This window comes from Thermobia domestica, chromosome 5 (genome assembly GCF_964235325.1).
Source record: "Thermobia domestica chromosome 5, izTheDome1.hap1.1, whole genome shotgun sequence".
NCBI classification, from domain to species: domain Eukaryota; kingdom Metazoa; phylum Arthropoda; class Insecta; order Zygentoma; family Lepismatidae; genus Thermobia; species Thermobia domestica.
In genome coordinates this window covers 136913205-136938061 of record NC_137458.1, presented here as the reverse complement: position 1 = coordinate 136938061, position 24857 = coordinate 136913205, and positions in this window count along the sequence as shown.

Sequence of the window (24857 nt, the reverse complement as noted above, 5' to 3'; positions counted from 1 at the left end):
CGAAGTGTGAATAATAATAATGAACCGAACCTAAGACGAGTATACTCTAGCAATCAAAATGAACAAAATAGACAAGGTTATGTAGGGAATCCGCCTAACCTAATTAATCGTAATAATTCCTATGTTAAACCATATAGTCAAAATAGGTTTAAAAATAGACGAAATGTATGGAGAAATTCCACCAACGCAGCGAACTACGTGGATAGAAGTAATGGAAGGATAAGAGATGGCACTTCACATCAAGATCCAGGTATTGAAGTAATTTCTGTACAAAACAATAATACAGGACATAATCATGATTGTGCTGTACAGTGTACCCTATTGGAACCCTACTCGAGTATGAATTTAAACTAATTGCGGCTGATATGGTAGGGGTTAAACACATGTCAGCTGTAGGTTCTCATGAGCATTTGTCTAAAAATTTAAGTGATAATTTCTATGAACATTTATCTTCCAATTTACCGGTTCATGCTAATTATGAAAATGATCTTTCCTATGATGTTTCTGTGAAATAAATTTATTTACTTCCATTTGATTATTCAAACGTAGGTTATGTTTAATTTTTATTCTTTCTTATTAATGTGAAGAATCATAATTCAATTTATAATTAGTTAAAGGCAAAAATTATTTTATATCAGATTGATTTGTGTTTAATTATCAAAGATTATGTTAAGAATAAGATCCATTCTATAAAATCAATTATTCAATGACTACCTTGAGTGAAATTCTTCTTTATTTTGGACATCTTAGTGCTACTATGTATACATTACAATTGCAACATCTAACTTATTTGTTATACAATGCGCCCGAAAAGAACAAATATTATTTGTCACATCATCGTTTGTAATAATGATCGAAACTAGTAATCTTGATAATTTGTGTTTCACCCTCGTTAATTATATTCCTAAGCGACGATGTTTTTTTAATGATAAAGAATAAATAATAATGTAATAAAAGAGAAATATTAATGAAATCAAAGATTTATTGTAAATGTATTTATGTGAATGATAATAACTAATATTTTATATATATGAGGGATAAACAAAAAAAAAATAATGAAGATATATACGAAGTGTGATCAAAATATAAAGAACATATGTAATGTACGAACATTAATCTAATCAGACCAGTGGTTCTTGAATATAAAAGCCAAGTCTACTCATGACTTTTATATTCAGTCCCTTTGGCGGGCGACATTTTCTATAACGAAATACTTTAGTTTGTATAATATTTACCTGTACCGTGGGCAAAAAGTGCTCATAAATATGTAATATACTTAGTGGAATGTTCATTTTAAATTAACAAAAAAAAGAAGAATGTTTTTAATATATGTAAGAGATTATTATGGGATAGTTATGGCTATGTACATGTTATGTGTTGACCTAGTCAAGTAAATTTATGTATTTTACGGTCTTAAAAACAATATTTAAGACATATCAAGCAATAAAGGTGAGACTAATAATCTTTGAATATCTGAGTTGATTTGTGCATAAAGAAAAAGTAATTATCGCTTCGTAACTGATATTTTACAAGACGAACCAGGTTGACGACGCTTTTCTATAGAGTCGTTATAAAGGTAAGTCCATATACCAAACTCATAACTCTATTCTTCATAGGTTCAGAGGTATGGGTATTTTACTATAATAATTGCTACCCCTGTTTTCCCTTTTTTCCGTCGAATTTTCAAAAATCCTTTCTTACTGGTATCGTACGTTACAAATCCTATACACTTAAAATTTCAAATTTCTAGTTGAAGCGGTTTGGCCTGAGCAGCCAATCAGTCATGAGTTCTTTTAAATAGAGATACATTATCACTTAAAATTATTTGTAAAAACTATATGTACTCTCTTTCGTTTTCATTCTGTTGCCGTGTAGCAGTACAAATGCAACATATGAGATGGTTTCAACAGTCAACGTGAGTGAAATGGTGTTTAGCTTATGAGATCTAACATCAAAGATATTCCATTTCGGAGGATAAAATAACAAAGAAAGAGAAAACATTGCGTATACTTCCATATTACTTGAAACGTGACGGTTTGGTAGATTAGAATGGTTCATTAGTAAGTCAACGTGAAAAGAAACCTCTCTAGCGGTTGAAAATTACAAGAAGCTTGCTATTATACTTTGAAATGCGATTACTTAGTAGTGCTCTGAACTGAACTGTAAGTGAAAGTGAGCAAAAAACACTATTTTTTAATAAAAATTGTATATTATTTTTTAAAAAGACCTTGTTAAATACGTTTAATGAGGTGATTTTACCCTTTATAACTGATTATCGTAAAACACAAAGCAGTAGATCACTTTTAGAAGCTAAAAGAAAAGCGCTCGGTGTTTTCTGAAAGTCAAATAATAAGAGAAAAGTTTTACGATGGGTGAACTTATATCTTAATTTATATCTAAGCAACAAGTCTAATTCATACGTTACAAAGAAAATACACAACATGTTTAATGAAAATTGGATATTTCTTTACAGAATTTATGGTGAAATGTTTCTGTTCAGGTGAAGTAAACGTTATTATAATCCCAAAACATGGAAGTGTAAAAAAATCTCCATAAATGTCGTATTACATCAAATTCAAATAATTATGGTGGAATTTATCATTTAAAATTTTTTATCACCTTATACACAACTGCAGCAAAATTGCAACTTGAGATCAACTCGTATTTTATTATCTCCCCCCCCCCTTATTCTTGGCCGATTTCAATCAGAAGCAACACTTGTATTTTCTAATCCACTAAAGTGGTACGTATTAGGTTTCATTACAAGTGAAATAAGCCTATACATAGTCGTAAAAAAATGTCATTCATTAGTTTCCGTTGTCCAAGAAAGACCTTTAAGTGTAATTTAAACAGTAGTTATTACGTCTTCATAATGACCAAAGAATTGATTTTGAATTTTGATTGTGTATAACGTAAGAACCAAAAGACTGCATAACACAATATTTTGCACTTTTATATGACACGTCAAGATCTACAACCATGCCAAATTTTATTCCAATCAGATAAGTTCGGTGTTTGGGATGTTATGATCGATAGACTGACACAAAATATAACCATATAAAAGTCGAAAACTAATAGCCTGCACAACATAATATTTCGGGCACTTATATAGTAAGTCAGAGTCTATCAGTATCCCAAGCTTGATCCCAGTTGGCATGAGTTGTGTATTTTTTGTTTATTTTCGAAAGTTAAACTCAACATTTGACTGTTTACAACTCGGGAAACAAAAGCCTAAACCACATTTGCACATATTTATATAGCAGGTCAACGTTTATTACCACGACAAGTTTAAATTCGATCGCATAGTTGGGTGTGTAACATTTTGTTTCCAAAAAAACTGACTCAGAATTTGATAGCCCAACTTATAGAACCGAAGTCTTTCACAATTTTATACAGTTAACCTAAGTTTATCACCATGGAAAGTTTGATCGCGATCGGATGAATTGGGCTGAAATGGTTCGAAAGAACCTTTTCAGAAAGACGAAATCTTTGGTTTTTCAGCAGGAGGAAATCCTTGAATTTTGAGAAACCTAATGAAGGTCAAAATCGGAGACATTTTACGAAACTAATCATGGTGTAAGAACATGCAAATTTACTTTGAGTTACTAAATTAGTGGGTAATTAGAATCAACATATAAGAAAATTATTACTGCTTAAAATTGAAAACCAGAATATATATATATATATATATATATATATATATATATATATATATATATATATATATATATATATATTAGTAACTATATTAGTTAAACACGTTCCGTTTTTACTGAAATAAATGTCAGCGAAGGTTCTACCATTTAACTCCATGGTATTTGTGTCTGTCCATCTCTTACATGATATCTCTCTTAAACTTTATACTATTTTATTAAAACATGATATGTGCTTTTCTTATACTTGCATGTTTGAGGGCGGAATTCATTGGGCATAGGAGGGAGGTAGAATGCACCCCATGTTGCAAGTTTAGCCATATAAGACAATTTTCCAATATAAACAGCGTAATTCTTTTTCAGTTATGATAAAACAGTGTATCTTCTCTTTATGTCATTGGGAATATCTTCACTGTTTAGGGTTAAACTCTTCCACGAATAGACGTGTAAATTCACTCCTCATCTCATACTCAATTTGAAAAATGTGTTCCACGATAAGTTTTGTTGAAAAATGGTCAATTTTGACGTAATATGTCGTACAGTTTTTTTTAAAGGCTTCCCAATCATCTCTTAAGCGGGGAGTTAAAATCAGTGAAGAATAAAATACTGGATTTGCTCTTCTAGCTCTCCCTTCATTTCGTTTAGAGTTCTACATAAATTGTCTAAAATTCATTCGATTTTCATACAGTAAAATGTATATTTTCTTCGACACTTTACCTTCATCTTCAGTGCTTAAGTTTAGAATTAGCAGTGAAGCCAATCTTCTCATGTGAGATAGATTACCACCCTCATTAAAAAAAAAAAAAAAAAAAAAAATAGTTTGCACGATAAATTCGGTCTCTTTCATACACTTTCTTTAAGGCTTCATAATTATTCACCTTACATGAAACTGAAATCAGTAAAGAATTGCGTATATTTTTACACTTTTTATTTTGTAATTCTCTGTCTAGAATTGCCGGTGAAGTCACCCCCTCCCCCAAATGTGGCATGGATTACCTTCTTTCCTCCAGTTTGAAAAAATATGATCCAAAATATCATTACTAAAATATTACAGTTTCATGGAATATTGCGTATACTTTTTGCGGTATCACAATTATTTTCACTACTTGGATTAAGGTCAAGTGAGAATGTGTGAATGAGTCTTCCTGCACCCAGGTTTTTATGGTTCCTTTCGAAATATTTTAACACAATATGATGTATGTGTTTACTGAGGCTTTCATATAATTCCAAATCTTGCAGTTAAATTCAATTCAGAATCAAGACACATTTAACTCGTACCCCCGATGATTTAAATAAAAATTATATAATAATTCGTAAAAAGTACACCTTTGTCGTTTTTTTAAAATTCTAACCCTCTCAATTGCTTGCAGTTGAAATGGACCAATAATGAAAGAGTGTATTCTTACCAATTTTATATATTTTCAATAATATTTCTTAAAAACACACAGACTTTTATTGAAAACCGTGTGTTTTTTGAGGGAGACTATAGACTCACTGATATACGAGTAGTTCATGGTTGAAATTAGTGACAGGGAGGATAACTCGCTTCAACAATGCACATCACTAGTATTTGAAGCGAGCGTTATTGAAGCTTCTGCTATTCGACTCGATTGACATTTGTGTATCTGTCAGTCTGGTCCACGATAACTCTCATAAAACATCCGATTTTCATGAAACTTAGTATATGACTTCATTTCTGTGCAGAAATCACCCTCTTGTTTGGGGTTGCACTTCATTAAGTTTAAGAGGGCTAAAGGGGGTGAAGTAAATCGTGTGTATCAAGTTTACACACGCGTATATAAGACATTTTCCAATATAAATCACACAGTAAAGTAAAAAGTAATGGATTTACCCTTCTCTCACTTCCCGGTTTCTTTTAGCGTCTCATGATAAATATTCTAAAATGCATTCGGTTTTGAAATAATATAATGTACATTATCTTTGACTCTTTTCAGTAATTCCGGTGCTCAAGGTGAAAAACAGTCAAGCATGAGCGGTCAATTCAGGACTCTGATGTGGGGCGGATTATCCCCCCTTTCCCATTTAAAATATCTGTTCCATAATAATATTCGTTGCTACAGTTTGATTTTGGCTTAATATGCCGTACAGGCTTTACAATTATTCACTCTGCACGGAGCTGAAACTAGTAAATAATAAAGTAATGGTATTACCCCCTACCATTCATTCTTTTTAAAGTTCCACGATAACTCATATAAAACTCAATCAACTTTAATGCAATATAATGTCTATTTTATTTATCTCTTTTCCGTAATATTCTGTACTTTGGACTAAAGTCAGTGAAGAATGAGTAGTGAATTTAGCCCTCTAATGAATGTGAATGTAGCCTCCTAGTGAATTAAAAAATATATATATGGTCCAAGATGTCTTTCATAAAAATACTAGGTTTTCATGAAATATTTTTGGTTTTACAAACAATGAACTTGCTTTTCCTCAGGTTTAAAAATGTTTTGTGCTAACTTTCGTAAACATTATTTTTCTATTGTGTGTGTTTTTATTGAGGATTTAATTTAATGCGATGGCACTCTTGCGGTTGATGCCAATCAAATATCAGGACTCATTTATATTAACACCATCACCACCGCCAACAACAAAGGTTTTATTTTAAATAAAAATTATATGATAACTTTCGTAAAATATACAGTTTTGTCGAATTGGTCTAAGCTTTTCTGATACTTTCCAATCGTCTCAATTGCTCACAGTTGGAACAGGCCAATAATAAGGAAATACCTTCTTTTCAATTTATATAATTTATCTTCCTGAATATTTATTAAACGTACTCGGTTTTTCGTGGAAGCTTGTATGCATTTTATGGGACATTAGACTCTTATAGTTTATAATTGAAATTAGTGAAAGGGAGTATCGTTCGCTTTAGCAGTCCACAGTATCACTAGTTTAATACTAGATATATATGAAAATTGTGGATATTACCTGTAAATTGTAATGGAAGAGAAGCGTAAATTAAAAAAAATTAGTGCTACAGATTCTTTACGTAAATATACGGAAATGATTATAATTTCTGGACTGTACGATAATACTTACGTTGAGAAACTAGCGTGTCGTGGAGCCTCCGAGTACTTCATTCATAGTCTCTAAACTTCATGACATCGAACGAAAAACACATTATCCTGAGGAATCATCATACCAGTTACTTTTATTTGGCTCCAAAAACCATCTTACTATCGAATTGAGAATCGAAGAGAATACGATGCCCACTTACCGGAGCATGCTCGTGTTCAACTGTAGAATGTGAGGAAAACCGTGCTACCTCTCTATGTGCGGAAAACCCTTGTACGTTCTAGGATGCGTTTATCCGGGCATTTTCTGCTGAAATATGACTGTTGGAGTTGTGATTTCATTTTAAATTTAGCGTTTCTTTTCAGCAGCGAGACTATATGAGACGTGGACCTACAGCTTAACAGAATGTGAACCACATGGGCTTCCGCTAGAAATCGAACCGGCGTCCTTCACGTCAAAGGTGAGTACGCTAACCGCTTGGTGTATGAACTCAATCAATAGAATTTCTTTGTTATATCTGTTAGTGGTGATGTTGCCATAAATGTGTTGCAGCAAAGATAACTTGTACTCAATAGTGGCGAGGCAATCCGACTTGACGTTCCGTCCCAATGTATTCTGGTAGATTACAGTATTTCCGATAGTATCTATTACGTAATTGGCTATCCCTGCAGCAAAGGTTGGACCGGACTCCTCGTATAGACTAAAATATTTATAATTAATGGTGAATTAAAGTACACGTTGACATTGAAAAATACGGCCATCAATAATCCTTCAGATTTCAAGCATAGATTTCGGAGTGCATTTTAAAATTTATTGCATTGGTGCGTCATTGCTTTCTGGATGTGTCATTTATGTTTTATGATCATTTACGTTCAACAGTCAGTTGTTCGATCTCGTTTGCAAAAGCTAACAGGCATTCTTGTTCTGTCCTTCGGTTTTTAATTTTTATTTATTGTTGTAAGTAGAGACTGGATGTTAGGCAAAATGCCTATTCTTTAATATTAAAGATATAATCAAAAATAACGTTTTAAAGTTTATATTGGGGGTTGCAGTTTCAATTTAAGTCAATTTTATTTTGCGTATTATGCCTATTTCGCCTCTTCCTGCCTAAATAATTACTTTAGTGCCTAATGTTGCTTATTCTATGTATTTTCTTCAAAATGAGACTTTATTGAGAAAATATATAGTTTAGTGTTTCAAGGAAGAATTCTGCCTCTTCCGAGGCTTTTTATTGTAAAATGCGGTAAAACTTTGGACTTCTGTGTGTACTGATAAAGTATATGAAATTTGGATTTTTAGAATTTAGGATTTATATTTCTGTGCTTTCGACATCTCTGACAATGTTAGCTAGTCACGTTTGAAGGATGACGTCCCTCGGCAAGCACACTATCCGGGGAAAGGGAAGGTAGGAAGCAGCCTGGGACCTATATGTTAGGTAACACGCCGGCGTTTGTCTCGTGTGAATGCAAACAACCCAGGAAAACCTCATTCAAGATGGCTGGACTGAAAAAAAGCTTTCTACACTTTTTCGACCGAGTTTCCACACTGGGAATCGAACCCGGGACCGCTCGCATCGAAGGCGAGAGCGTTAGCGACTACGATACGCGGGGCCATTATAAAATTTGGACTGTTATGTGTAGTGATAAAATGCTGTATAGAGTATATTTACCAAATATACATGGAATTCATGTCATGTTTCGTTTCTCTATATACAGTAAAAGAATATATGAACAAAAACACCAGAGGTGCAAAAAGTGCAGCCAAGTTCGTCAGCCTCAAAAAGTGTTGAGATGAGGATGGATGAGCCAAGTTCCTTGGCCACTGCATCTGAAACGAACACTGGAACTTGGCGCGAGGTGTCTAACATATTCGATTACATTAAGATGTCTGTTCCTAGATTTACGGCCGGGACATTTCAGCCCTAAGGCTAGTAGTGACCCCCAAACCCACCACGCTCACAAACACCATTCCTAAGGCTCGTTAACATCATTTACCTTGACACTTCGTAGAGGAATATAAGGTTTCCTTGTCTGGGTTTCGAACCATCAAATCTTACTGCAGTATACTGTATATGTGCCCTAGCGTCTTAGCAAAGTTGATATTCCTAAGGTTGGTGGTAGTCCCAAACCCACCGCGCCCACCACCACTATCCCTAAGGTTCTTAACATCATTTTCCTTGACACCTCGCGCCAAGTTCCAGTGTTCGTTTCAGATGCAGTGGCCAAGGAACTTGGCTCATCCATCCTCATCTCAACACTTTTTGAGGCTGACGAACTTGGCTGCACTTTTTGCACCTGTGGCGTTTTTGTTCATATTTCACTTCTTTTTGTAGTTCACCATGTCAATGTCGTATATTGGGATTCTCAATTGTGGCATATTGCTGGATTTAAATTTAAAATTGTACATTTTTAAAGAATTCATAATGTGTCACATGCAACATTAGTTCCCAAGGCCTCTCCAACCGGGAATCGAACCCAAGACCTTGTACAAGAAAGACGCACATGCTAGCCACTAGAACAGCGGGGAGGATTTATTATATTTAATATCTGTCAGACAGTTATGTCCAAACGAGATTCTAATCATTTACTCGAACTACAAAATCACGATCGCTAATATCTCATTTTTCATTACCTAAATACGAAGAATATCAACAGGGCCCAAAACCCTGGATGCTGAATCCTCGCGGCTACATCACTAGGCATAGCTGCTGTTACAATATACTTAGGGGTTCTCTACCTTTCCACATTGCAAAATTACTGAGTTCATTACATGACGCGCATGTTGCGCACTTTCATACTGCTCGGGTTTTCTTTCCAATGATATACACCTTTCAAATAGCTTATAATCTTAATTATATCTGCCACCAACATATCCTAATTGTATATAAAACTACATGAACTGACATAAATTAAAGGGGTGATTCCGGTTGACGTGGAAAGTGAAATGATGAAGGGGGATGAAGAATTTCCCCATGTTATTTAAATGGGTCTTTTTTGACCTATAATCTCATGTTTTAGGAACTTGGGATTGGAATAAAAAATTGAAATTCGGTATGCTTGTGCGTTTTCGTTAGTGTTATCTGAGTAAATCAGTAAAAATAAACAATTCCAACTTTAGAGTGGTTTTATGGGGAACTGAAAAATCTTTCCCATGGTATTTATATGGGACACCTTTTACACCCCAAAATTATAGGGCACTTCCTGTAGGGCTACAATGATTAAATTTGACACGATTGTAGCTTTTCGGAACTAATCGACCGAAAAATTGTCAAAAGTGAATATTTTTTAATTTTTAGAGAGTCTAAAGGGAGGTGAAGAAATCCCCATATTATTTAAATAGGCGTTTTCATGGAATACAAAATCTTATCCTTTAGATAGTTGAAATAGGAAAAGAAACTTGAAAATCGGGAATTGTGAGCTTAAGAGGTGTGAGGAAGTAGGCCGAGCAAAGGCGGGGATGTGGGAGCTAACCTCTAGTAGGGCAAATTCAGGAAATATGAAGAGCAAAGGCACTAAATTCAATGTTGATGAAAAGGCTGATACGAAAGAGATTCAAACACTGTTCACAGATAGAGACACGAAGCATCAAATACATTTTTACATAACGACTGTGGTAACCATAAAATAACTAATGGTACCAATATATTTACGAAATCGGTTACATTTTGTTGCTAGTCTCACATAAATTCGAACAATTGGATTTCTTATTTCTTCGAAAACTTCATTAATTTCAAATATTCTCACCTCAACATTATCTTACTTATCCAATTAATTTCAATATCTATATAATACCAATTACTGCAATAACGGAAACATCTTCACCGAGGAAAAAAAAAAAATGTTGGTTTTCCTTGTCTGGGTTTCTAACCATGAAATTTACGGCAGTATGTACACTCATGTCCAAACTGATTGTCGCATATCTATAACTGTCTTCTTGTAAGAATATAATTTGATAATGATGTTGCAGGGCACTTTTAATACTGATACTATGTGTATAATCGGGAAATGTATATTTGTGGAAATTTCATAGGAAAAGAATTATAAATACGAAAATTAGAATGAGTAAAACAAAATGTTGCTAAATGGAGCAGAAAGTTTTGTTTTCGTTTTATTGTTCTTATTTACTGCTCTTTTGACATGAAATTTGCCACATACATGTCTTTACCGACTATACACATACTAACACTATAAGAAATACCGGGTGAATTCGTTATCAAATTACATTCGTAGAATAACATATTTGTAGACATGCGACAATAATTTTGGACATGAGTGTACGTGTCTTAGCCCAAGGTTTTTAAAAGTTAACTGACTCACAGTACATGCCTCATTAACTTGCTTAACTACTTATTATTAGCTTTCACTTGTTTTACCCTAACACTGAGAAAAAATGTATGTGGCGTACGTGAAAACATTGGTTACATGTGTAAATCCTGTAGTTTTTGGACTTAACGTACACTAAACGTATAACTGAAAAAGTATATTTCAAACATATTTTCCATATAAGTGTTCCGAATAAACGTACTTTTCGCACGAACGAAAGAACTGTATGGAGGCGGTCATGATCTCACATACAGAAGGCCGTATGTAATTTATAGCTGACGTACGTAATGTATGGAAGACTGTTAGATGTCAGACATCCTTCAACGACATTGTGTAACATTTAAGCGGGAAACAGGACAGTACATATGTAGCATATAGATAACGTATGTTAAGTATTGATTTCTGTATTAAACATAAGGATTCCGTATATTTGTACACTATACTGCTGTCTGGATAACGGATTTTTCTCAGTGACCTTAGGTCGTTTTTCTATTAACCTAGAATGACAGGGACACGAACACAGAAACATCGATGAGAGTTAAGATTCCAAAGGCTCTTCCACCGGGAATCGAACCCAGGACCCCATACACCAAAGGCGCACGTGGTAGCCAATAGACCAGCGAGGATGGCATCAACCCGACCACTCGGACGATTGACAACATTATCACTATACGCATGATGTGTTCAACAACGGAATCGTTCCCGATTTCAGATTGTAAGGACAATTTTTCTTTTCTTTTTTTTTCTTTTTTCTTTTTTCTTTTTCTTTTTTTTGCCAATGAAAATTTTCCATAGCAAATTCCTCAAATTTCATTCTCAAGCCGTTATAGGGTACCTTTATGGAGAGTTTCGCATCTTTATCTCACTAAGAAGTATCTAATGGCTATGAGCAGTTTTTCGCCCATAGAAAATTCCATAGTGCATTCCTTAAATTTCCCATGAAAAATGATCCATGAAAAATTTCCCATAGCACATTCCTCACATTACCGTTCTTTTTCATAATCAAGTCATTATAAGGTACCTTTATGCACAGCTTCATTGGGAACTAGCAAACCAATGTGATGAATGAGTAAATGCAAAGTTTTCTGCTTTGCTAATGTCAGTTTTTCCCCCATGAAAAATTCTACATAGCACATTCCTAACATTTTGGAATTTGTTCACACTTAAGCGATTATAAGATACATTTATGAAGAGTTTCACATCTCTGTCTCATTGGGAAGTACCTAATCAATTTGATGAGTGAGTGAGTGAAGCGATTTTTTTCCTGGCTAAGGGCAATTTCTCGCCCATAAAAAAATTTCCATAGCACATTAATCATATTTCGGACTTTTTCCGTACATGAGTCATTATAGGGTGCTTCTATGCAAAGTTTCACATCTATATCTCATTGGGAAGTACCTAATCAATTTGATAAGTGAGAGAATGAACCAATCTCTGCTTGCTAAGAAACTTTTTCGCCACTAAATAAATTTCTCCTTACACATGCCACAAATTTCGGAATTTTTCTAAGATCAAGTCATTATAGGGTACCTTTATGCAAAGTTTCACGTCTCTATCTCATTGAGAAGTACCTAATCAATTTGATGAGTGAGAGAATGAACGGATTTGTGTTTGACTAAGGACAGTTTTTCGCCCATAAAAACCTCCCATAGCACTTCCTCACATTTCGGATTTTTCCATATGCAAGTCATTATAGCTTACCTTTATGCAAAGTTTCACATTTCTGTCTCATTAGGAAGTACGTAACCAATTTGATGAGTGAGTGAGTGAAACGATTTCTTGCAAGGCTAAAGACAGTTTTTTGCCTATAAAAAATTCCCACAGCACATTTATCATATTTCGGACTTTTTCTATACTCAAGTCATTATAGGGTACCATTATGCAAAGTTTCAAGTTTCTATCTCATTGGGAAGTACCTAATCGATTTGATGAGTGAGTGAGTGAAACGATTTCTTGCTTGGCTAAGGACAGTTTCTTGCCCATAAAAAAATTCTCATAGCACATTTCTCAAATTTCGGATTTTTCCATACTCAAGTCATTATAAGGTACCTTTGTGCAGAGTTTCACGTCTCTGTCTCATTGGGAAGTACCTAATCAATTTGATGAGTGAGTGAGCGAAACCATTTTTCTCCTAGTTAAGGACAGTTTTTGCCCATAAACAATTTCCATATTCAAATTGTTATGGGGTATCTTTATGCGAAGTTTCACGTTTCCATCTCATTGGGAAGTACGTAATCAATTTGATGAGTGAGTGAGTGAAACGATTTCTTGCTTGGTTAAGGACAGTTTTTTTCTATAAAAACTTTCCCATAGAACATTCCTCAAATTTCGGACTTTTTCCATACTCAAGTCATTATAGGGTACCTCTATGCAAAGTTTGACGTTTCTATCTCATTGGGAAGTACCTAATCGATTTGATGAGTGAGTGAGTGAAACGATTTCTTGCTTGGCTAAGGACAGTTTCTTGCCCATAAAAAAAAATTCTCATAGCACATTTCTCGAATTTCGGATTTTTTCATACTCAAGTCATTATAAGGTACCTTTGTGCAGAGTTTCACGTCTCTGTCTCATTGGGAAGTACCTAATCAATTTGATGAGTAAGTGAGTGAAACTATTTTTTTCTTGGCTAAGGACAGTTTTCTGCCCATAAAAAATTTCCCAAAGCATATTCCTCAAATTTCGGACTTTTCCCATACGCAAGTTGTTATAGGGTATCTTTATGCGAAGTTTCACGTTTCTATCTCATTGGGAAGTACCTAATCAATTTGATGAGTGGGTCAGTGAGCCTGAAAACCACGTAGTTTAGGGGTCCAGTACTCGAATATGGTTGAAGGTGGGAATGTGAGATTTGGCATATGAGTAAATCTCTCAGATATCTCCTCAAATTCTAAATGTCATGTTTCTAGCCTTAATAGAATCGTTTTTACAAAGCCTCGAAATCGGCGATTTTACCCAAAACTCTTGTTCGTGTATAACATGCTTACGGCAGTGCAGGCCAGTTTTCATTTTCTTCGCGGAACTTGGCTGCCATGCACTGCCGTACATGTTGTTATTAATAAAGAGGTATGTTTCTATCTTGTTTGGACATTATCTATGACTTGAATTTATTTTTCATTTGTATTGACTATTGATCTTCATTATTTCGAATTATTTTAGTGCCTAATTTACAGCTTATTTTTTTTTTTAAATTTTAAGTGCCTATTTGCCTGCCTATTTTCCAGGTTTTTAATGTCTAAACATCCGGTCTCTAGTTATAACAATCGTTGGTCCCTAAAACTGCGCCCTAAACTCAAACTTTTCTCCTTTCCTCATCGTTAATCGTAATATTTTTAAAAGATAAATTTGGAGAAATAATTAAAAGTAACAGGAAGGTTGAATTTTAAAAGATGTCAGATCAAAGACTCAAAACGTCCAAACGGGTTGCGATTTTTATCGCGATTTGAAACGCAGTGAATAACTGAATTAGAAAATTATTCACTTTGCTTTTAAAGCTTATACCTTGTATTGACAATTAACTAGTCTCTAAGTTAATCTAGAAAAAAATAATTACTTAATTTTCAACAGGTTACAAAAAAGCAGTACTCACCGAGCACTGGCTGCTTTTGTCCTTTTTCATTGTTGCACGACTGACTCTCTCAGTTACTGCGAATACGTAGCATATAACAACAAATGTCTCTGAACGAAGTTCTTGATAAACTTCTTCTGGGCCGTTGCGATGTACAGGCAGTTAGTTTGTTGATGATAACGAAGTAGCATGGTAGCAGGACACATTAGTATCTTCATAGTCATGACCAGGGGTAAAAGTAGAACTGAAAAACTAGGGGGACGGTAGGTAGCGGCATGACGTCCCGCCGTCCCGCCGTCCCCTGCCTATCTTTGCTCATTGTATTTTTTATGAACTGGGGGGATGCCGTACATATTTTTTCGAGGTAGGGGACGACGTCTTCCGCGTTCCCCCGCACTTTTACCCCTGATAATGACCCCAATCAAAGTTATAAAGTGACTGTAGCTTGTTTGATGCAATTTGTATGCCAAAACCGATTTTGCGGTTTTCACAACTACGTAAAAGGCCTCATCACGGCGAAATTAAAATACCGCTAATTTTACAGTATTGTGTTTTTCAGATGTAAAGCATCACGGGCAGTAGCCAATGCTGTGCGATATTCCGCGCGGTGTTGCCGGATTTCGGACTCCCCTTTCCCTTCTCGCTCTTCCTCTAGTTGAGATTATTACACATACATTGGCAACATTATTCACAATGTAAATATACTATTCCAGCAAACTCAAAGATTTTGGCTGTGTATCCTAGAAGTATATATAGCAACTGAATAACCTACCTATTAACTTATTCCAGTGGAACTGCTAAACGTTCGTCTTCAACACTACTTTCACTATCGTCTATGTCAATTAATATTTCGCCATTGTCTGAATCTGACTCTTGTAAATTTTTTATTATGAGTTCCAAAAATTGTAAACACAAAAAATAATTCTTCGAGCTTCACTTCGTAGCACTTTTTTTTTTTTTTTTTTTTTTTAAGAAAATTCCGCACTTGTACTCGGTTTCCTTAAAGACATTGTCAACTATAATTTTGGAGAACAAATGAACTACCATGAAAGAAAGCAACCTAGACACTGATGAATTCTGTTTGTGCTAGAAGAAGAGAAGTTGCGTTCCTACACACACAATCAGCTCCTTTGCTTCCATGTCTGTTTCTATAATAACATACTCTTATATTTGATGTAGGTCTCAAACAACAATCCATCTGATTCGTAAGCAACACGATATGGTCGAGTTTGTTTTGGGTTACAATAATTTATGACACCACTCAGACGCCTGGTGCTTTTGCATCCCTGCTAGAGGAGTAAAGAAGAAGTACGTAATTGGCCACACATACGTAAGGTATTGAAACGAAGAAAAAAAAATCATACTGCGTTTCTTCTGTCGAATAAGGAAGAATCTTGCATGAAGGCAATTTCAAAACAATATTACGAATGTCCCATACCTTCTGTTCTTCCACATGAGCTCCCGCCGGGAATCGAATATATATATATATATATATATATATATATATATATATATATATATATATATATATATATATATATATATATATATATATATATATATATATATATATATATATATATATATATATATATATATATATGAATCAAATTGCAGAGGCTTGTTATTTAATTCGATCGCTTACTATTCTCAAGGGTGTAGAAACGGGGGAAAAGCGGGCCTTGACTTTCCAAACTATTTCCAGCCCCGAAATGAGGTTCATCTAGTATATGTTTAGTAAACTTATTTAATAATTAATGCAAATTAGGAACGTTTATAATAAAATAAGATTTTTAAAAAAAGAAAAAAGAAAACATCATCAATACAGTTTCTGTACCTAATTACAAGGACGCTGATTTCTCTGTAAATGGGGGGGGGGTGCATTCAGATGCAGAAAGCATATATGATGATTTTAAGACAAATTGCATTCAAATTATGCCTAATATTGCACATTTACAAATAAAATGAGGGGCCCTGGCTCCCTCAGTCCCCCCAGGATCTCTCACTACTATATTATTGCATAATAATATCTGAGTTGATATTTTTTCGAGTTTTTTCCTTTTAGTATTTTAACCTACATAAACACAAAGTCGGATAAACAGACTGCTAGAAACAGCATTTGTTTTCTTATGAATAGCTTATTGATTTATCTCTTACAATCCGCTTTTCAACTTCAGTACTGTCAAGATCCGTCTTTTGTTAAGGTAGCATCGAGAAAACATAATATGTGTATAGTATACATGGTGAGTTAAAATGCTTTCATATTCTGAAAGAGGTCATTTGTTCTGTTTTTAATGTGTGAAAAGCTTTCCTCCCCCTGAAAGTAATGTTCCCCTAGAACAACCTGTTGGTTACACCCCTGATTATCCTTTAATAAAAGTTGAGTTCCATTTCCAAATCGAAGAAAAATCCACTGGAAATTAGACGGGACTCAACGCTCGTTTTACTGATTGTTTTATATGGAAACCTTTCAAAGCGTATATCATGACAACCAGTTGTCATAAAAAGATGTAGTTTTCACGTATGTGTTCGTAATTCTTTTCTCTACTTCGTAAAGTGAGCAGTTAATGTGCTAATACAATATTTCTAATAAGCGCCTCTGCTATTGTCAAGATTCGCAGTAACGCGAGAAGTCAGCGTTCAGAACTGCTTGTCGCGAATTGTCAACACCGCTCAAAGCCAATTGGACGCCGCGTAAAGCCAATCAAGGCCATGCCGCTTCTCATCTGAAATCTGCTGTAATTATGTATCTTCAAACAGATAAAAGATAATCGAAATGTGGAACAAGAGTGCCCTAGACAATATTATTTTACATGGGATACCGTTATTACGACTCACTTATCTGCTTTCGATTTCCGGCCATTTAGAAAATCGCCATTTATTTTCGCGTTTCTAAATTGCTGCAAACGGAAAGCTAGGTACTAGATGACTCATGATAACAGTACTTTATGCAAAATAATAGGGTCTATTGTCTAAGGCGCTCTTGTTCCACATTTCGATTATTTTTTGCCTATTTAAAGATAGCACATAATTACTATAAAATTAGCGATATTTTAAGTTCGCCGTGATGGGGCCTCTTAAAATGAGTTTTTTGATAAGCAATATTTGAATTGAAAGTCCACACTTTCTTTTTGGAAAGTATTCTTTTATGCTTTTCGTTGATATTCGGTGTAGGCTAGGTTCTCATCTATCATATTTGATCTACCTAAAAGATAGTTCTCTAGCGTCCATCAGGACCGCTTGATTCAGAGATACTTCCTTCCTCTACTTACCAGTGCTTTGATTGAATGTCCTTGTCGTTGCATTTTTTCTTTGCTGGGATGGATAGGATTCATACAAACAAGGCAAGTACTGAATTATTTTCTGCTTGAAAAAGCAGATCTAAGGAAAAGGTACACACATCTTCAATCCCGTCTTACTGAGCTGTCTCTTAGACCCGATTTTTTTTTGTCTTCGTATCATTATCAGAAACAAAAAGAAATTAAAACTAATACGAAAAGATTATCAAAAATCATTCATTGGCATCAGTGTTCAAATATGTCTGCCTTTGTCTCTCTATAGCTTATTTTACATTAAGTCTGTTCAATTGTCTACTTAAGATTCTATAACGTAATGAATCAGTATCTACAATGTGGATAGTCCCACTATGGATTAAACATTTGCGTTTTAGTTATTATTTATATATATATTGAAAGGTTGAGCAGGTAGTTTTTTTCTGTTAAACATAATGTATACTGCATCCAAAATCCGATACACTTTGATGAGTGTCAACCTGTATACGTAAATTTATTTGTGGTGCCAATGCAGAGTTCAGCAGAGGTTATCGAGCATTCGACCTGTTATATTGTACTCAGACTCAAGCTACATCGTATAACTGAGGATGATGATGTCTGTCATGACCTGTGACGATTTCATGAGCACGGGAAGAATTTCCCTCCCACTGGAGCTACGAGATTCCCCCGGAGAAACCTCTGATCGTTCTCAATAAGTGTTAGCTACCAGTATTTTCGTACTACTACGTTAATTCCTTGCGTATTGAAATTTCTTCCCCAGGAGAAATCGTCTGAAAACATCACTGGACATTACCCATACGAAAGACATTTTTTATCCAATGGTATGGTCACATTGCGTGGTCCACTGTTTGATTGTCATCGCGTACGGTTATTTTCTATCCAATGCTTTCACACACATTATTCACTTGCCAGTATAAGCTTTAAAAAAAAGAAGAAAAAAATCATGTTGGGAGAAGTTGGCTTTTCGTTGGGCGACCTGAGGCCCCCATTCGAACGCTTGTTTGGAGTCGTCCTTTAATGCATCTTCTTGCAAAGAAACTTATGAAGCACGAAACTCTGACAATTTAATTACTTCTTACTTAGATATCCTGAAACTAAAACAAGAAAAAGTTAATTGTATATAAACTTACAGATGACGAACAAACAATTTTGTAAGTTTTCCTTCTATCATGCAATACCTTTAAGTAGATCTATCAGAGTTCGAATAGATTAAATAAGATCTTTTCTATTTTGATACTTTCTCTTCAATTCGTTTTTCATAAAGAAAATGTTTGAGCAACTGATATGGGTTATCTCGTTTACATTATAGAAACTCTTTCAAGCAATTGTTGAAGGCAGGAATATATTGTATTCCTTGCTTATGATTAATTCATAACGCGAGGCTAAGTTTGTTTGTTTCTCTTAGTTGCTCTTCATGGTTTGATGGAACACCAAAAAATTGTGAGTGATTTCTCTTAGACTACAAAATAAGTCAAGAGAGTTTACAAAAACAAAACCTTTATTTCTTCAGTAGGTTTACAAAATAGGTAGCCTTGCTTACTGCATTTTAGATTCGGAATTGCAGTTGTAAGAGCTAATACATAATAGAATACTATTAACCAGTGGCGTATTTAGGGGGGGTTTCCGGGCTTAAGCCCCTCCCCGAAAGCTTACTTACTATTGTCAAGTATATGAAATATCTTGCAGAATTTTCACATTTTCAGGTAAAGCCCACCGAAAGTTAGCAAAGCCCCTCCCGAAACAAAATCGTAAATACGCTACTGCTATTAACGTATAAGGAAAAGATGTCCAAAGAAGAGGTGTATATTAATCGGTAGATCGCATTAAGTAAAACAAAATAATATAAGTGGGTGAAAATCCTCATCCATGTTATTGAAGGAAGTTGAGAACACAAATGTTTTATACCTAAAAATGAATTCTGTATAACTACACCACCTTCTAACAAGGTATTTACATTCGTGAAGTGTTCACTCGGGATTTGTGTAAAATTAATTCAAATGCAAAGTTCTCCGCACCCCAATGTGTATTGTGCTAATTTTAGCAGCCCATACCGGTAATTATCATATTTATGGTCCTTCATATATCCGGAATTCAATCATATACTACTATGACTCTCTGACACAAAATTGCTTTTAGTTTCTTTAGATCTAACTGGACATGAATGTGGACATATACAAAACAAATTGGATCAAGTACTGCTTCCCTGACACACGTTACCCATCCCGGCCGCCATCTTGGATCCGCCATATTAGATTCAACTTTCGATTTTTCAAATGGGAATTATGTGCAAGTGATACATCAAATTCATGTACAATTTTCTTGGAAATTCATTGGTGTAGTCAGATTTACCGTTTGGAAGGTATTTCATGTAAAATGTCAGGCACTTCACGAATATTAAACCAAGTAGAAAGTTGTGCAGAGCCCCGTGTGTATAGGTAATCTTTTATGTGATTTAGCGTTGACGAAATATTCTCTGAACGTACATACAGACACACAGACGTCAATACGTATCTGGTCGTATCTGGATTTACATTAGGCATTATGACCATAATACAACACTTCCTTGTTAGTATAACATGGAAGTGATGTAATAAGATTATGACACCAACGTTGTAAAAAGTTTGTTTATACCTAAAGTATTTTCCCAGTTAGAAATTGTTTTGATTTGTTAACACCAAAATTTTAAGCGTGACTGATATTGCTCTGAAATGTCTTTTCGCGAAATGCCTGAAGTTATTTAGCATGCAATACCTTTCAAACGGTAGAAGCTAAGGTAAAACTCAATACACCAGTAAATTTTCAAGAAAAGTTTACACGAATTTGATGTATCACTTGCACCTATTTCCATTTGAAAAATCGAAAGCTGAATCCAATATGGCAAATCCAAGATGGCTGCCGGGGTGGGTAACAAATGTTAGAGAAGCAGTATTTGATGCAATTTGTTTTGCATATGCCCACATTCATGTCCATTTATATCTACCGGTAAAGAAGCTAATAAGGTCTGTGAAGTTGTCCAGCCCACCTAACGAATTTTTCTTTTTCGTATCTACGTCGTTAGTTTATCGTTAGTTTACGTTAGTTTTGCAAAAATTATTGTTAGTTTCGAAAAAATAAAGTTTTTATTCAAAAAATAAATGGGCAGGCCAACTACACGGTTCCCCACCCACAAACGAATTTAAGAAGTTTTTCATATCACATCGTTAGTTTATCGTTAGTTTCGCAAAAATAACGATTTTATTCTAGAAATAATGTTTCTCGCCAACTGTGCCCATATTGAATTATCATAAAATTCCAACTCATATCGTTAGTTTATCGTTAGTTTACGATAGTTTTGCTAAAATTAACGTTTGTTTTCCAGAAATAACGGTTTTATTCGAGACATAAAGGTTCCCGCCAAATGTAAAGTTAGCCCGGCCATAAAGAATTGTCATAAATTTTCATCTCACATTGTTAGTTTACGTTAGTTTTACTAAAAGTATCGTTAACTATGCAAAAATAACGATCTTATTCGAGAAATAAATGGGCAGGCCAACTTCACGGTTCCCCACCCGCAAATGAATTTCAAAGGTTTTTTCCATCACATCGTAAGTTTATCGTTAGTTTTGATAAAGCTATCGTTAGTTTCGCAAAAATTAACGATTTTATTCTAGAAATAAAGTTTCCCGCCAACTATAAATTAGCCCGCCCATATTGAATTCTCATAAAATTCCAACTCATATCGTTAGTTTACGTTAGGTTTGCTAAAACTATCGTTAGTTTTGCCAAAATGATTTAATTCGACAAATAATGTCTTCGAAAGCGGCGTAGCCAGGATTTTGTTTCGGGGGATCCGGGTACCTGCCCCGATAATTTTTTAGCAATTTGTAAACTGGGAACGCAAGTTTAGGCTATATTTTAAGGACCGTTAGAAATTTGGTTGATCCAGGGGTCCTACCGCGGAAAAGTTTTGGCAATATATAGACTGGAAAGGCAATTTTACGTTTTATTTTTACAACGTTTAAAAATTTCTGGGGGTCCAGACTCCCGGACCCTCCCCTTAGCTATGCCGATGTTATCCGAAACTAAAGTAAACTAAAAATATACTAACAATATGAGGTGGAAGTTTGTGAAGATTCTTTAGGGGCGGGCTAACTTTACATGGCGGGAACTTTATTTCTGCAAAAGTAACGTAAACTAACAATAAACTAACGATATGAGTTGGAATTTAATGAGAATCTAATATGGGCGGGCTAATTCACAGTTGGCGGGAAATTTTATTTCTAGAATAAAATCGTTATTTCTGCAAACGATAGTTTTAGCAAAACTAACGTAAACTAACGATAAACGAACGATGTGATATGAAAAACGTTTGAAATTCGTTTGTGGGTGGGGAACTGTGAAGTATAACGATAGTGATCCTGCGAAGGGGACCACCAAATTTTTACAACGATAAGGTAACGATAATCACATAAAACATTATTTTTGTTTATTGCTTTTGAACATTACCTTTTTATTTATGGCACATTATCACTAAAATAAATACACCTCAAAAGATTGTGTGATATCCCTTCCTTAAGATGGTTCTGGAATAATAATTTATTGATTATTCGTCGTCATGACAAGACCTCATCCAATCCACATATTAGAATCAATTTCTTTTAATTCTATCTCTTTTTCGTACTTTCTTTTTTTCTTCAAACTAGTTAGTACACATTTAAAAATTACACATTGCCCACAAGTATAATAAAAGATATTTAGAATTACACTGAAAATACAAAGATATTATTACATATGTCGCCCGAAATATAGGACTTTCTTTCATTGAATTTACAAAAGAAAAGAAAAGAATCCTAGAACGTTAAATAATACATATTAATCATTCGTTTTCAATTGCACCCCGTATATATGGAAATTACAATTCATAGAAATATACATGTATCATATTTATTTTTATAACAATATTATTATCATATTTAATTTAAATTTTATGATTGACTTCATTTATTTATACATTTTAACGACGATAAGGCACATTCGAAATTTGATTTACAAGTTATTTAATTTTAAGACCTTTTCAGGTCCATTAAATGCTTGTTACAAGTTAATAATTATTTACTTGGGCATAATGAAGAAGGTTTTGAAAAAGATGTATTTGCGATATTCATATGGTTGTTCTTTGTACGAGAAAGGATGAAATATAGAATATAGTTAAAATATAGATCAAGATTGAAATATCGATAATAATCAGAGCATAACATAATAATTAACTTCTTATTAAGATCATAAATGGACGAATTGTTCCATTCGTTAATTCATTAAATTATCTTCATAGAATTCAAACAAGGTACGAATAACAAACAAAATCATAATGGTATTTTAAAAGCAAAAATCAATTGAATACTGTTTTCTCGGACGCCGCAACTTTAGCTTAAGTTACATGACCAATGAATTCGTTCATGTTGTATTGAAAGTCACAAACAGGAATACAGTATTATTTATTTCTACAGTTCTTTGTTTCTTACTTTGAGAATTTTTGCCATCTATGAGATTTCTACGAAGTTCAATTCGAGGGAAATTAAGTATAATGTTTACATGCTTTCTAAGTGTAAGTAATCGTACTGCACTTGGATTATGTTCAGTTACACGATCACTATTACTGTTACTACTAAGGTTAGGTTCGGTTATCGTACCGGTAAAATTAGGTTCAGTTCTCATTCGTTTTACTGGTGGCGAGATGTCGTGTCTCCTAACATATATGTACCTATTCTTTACACGATATCCACGGTAGTCTGTCCTACCACGGTTTCAGTTTCCTCTGTAATTAGGTTCGGTTACATTGCCGGTGTACATGAAGATAACATCTCTTTTACATTGGGATCCCACTTTAATCTCACATGAATGTATCGAATTTGGTTTTGATTAAAGTTAGTTTGGTTCAAGTTAGTACTGTATTGCATCATGGATGGATTTTCAAAATTTTGCAATGTCACACATAGATGATTGAAGTTAATGCACTGCATCACGTTCTGTAAAAGCATCCTCGGATTGTTTACTAACATCATTTTAGTATTTTCGTTGAATAAACAATTCAACAGGTCCAACTCAATCGAGCAATCACTACAAACATTGGTAGGAACACACATTTTGTTTTTTAATTTCATGAATACTGGAATCAACTTTCTTCCTGCTACATGAACCAATGTCATGTACATATCATTAAACGATTCTATTACCATTACTTCATTATCAAAATTAATATCATGTTGAATATATCGTGAATACAAGCAACCAATAGGATTCACTAGACAAAGATGATCATAACATTTCGCACATTGATACATATCAAAATCTTCATTACACGCAGCATCAATAAGACAATGAAAAACATTCGAATGAAGAGAAAAGTCAGGATAATCTAATCCAATCAATACTGCAGTATGTTTCTGTGAACACTCAGCGAAGTTCGTTCATACAATTAAATCAATAACGTCACATTCCTTCGTCGATGAAAATTTAGGATCTGTATTCTCCATAGTTTCTGTGAAGAGTTCAGGTTCACTTATTTAGGTAGTGTGATCATTAAATATAGTTTCTACTACTTGAATAGAATTTTGCATCTCAGTGAATCTACGTATAATACGATCCATTTTAATGTCAGTTCGTTCAATTCTTAGGTTCATCTGGTCGATTTTATTATCAAGTTGTTTCATTTGTTCCATTTGTTGATTCATGCACTCACTAAAATCTTACTTTAATTGTCCCATCTGTTGATTCATTTGATCAACAAAATCTTGCTTTAACTTTCCCTCAAGTTGGTTGATTCGTTCCTTTTGTTGCTTCATGAGATCGGCCAGGTCAGAAAAACTCATTTCCCTATTACCATCTGATTCTGTTGCATTTCCAACGTCAGGACGACTCATTTTGATAGTTCTGAAAATTTTTGGGCAACTCCTTAATAATGAATACTCCGTCTTGATATTTCTTTTATCAAAACTATGTAACTTTAAAG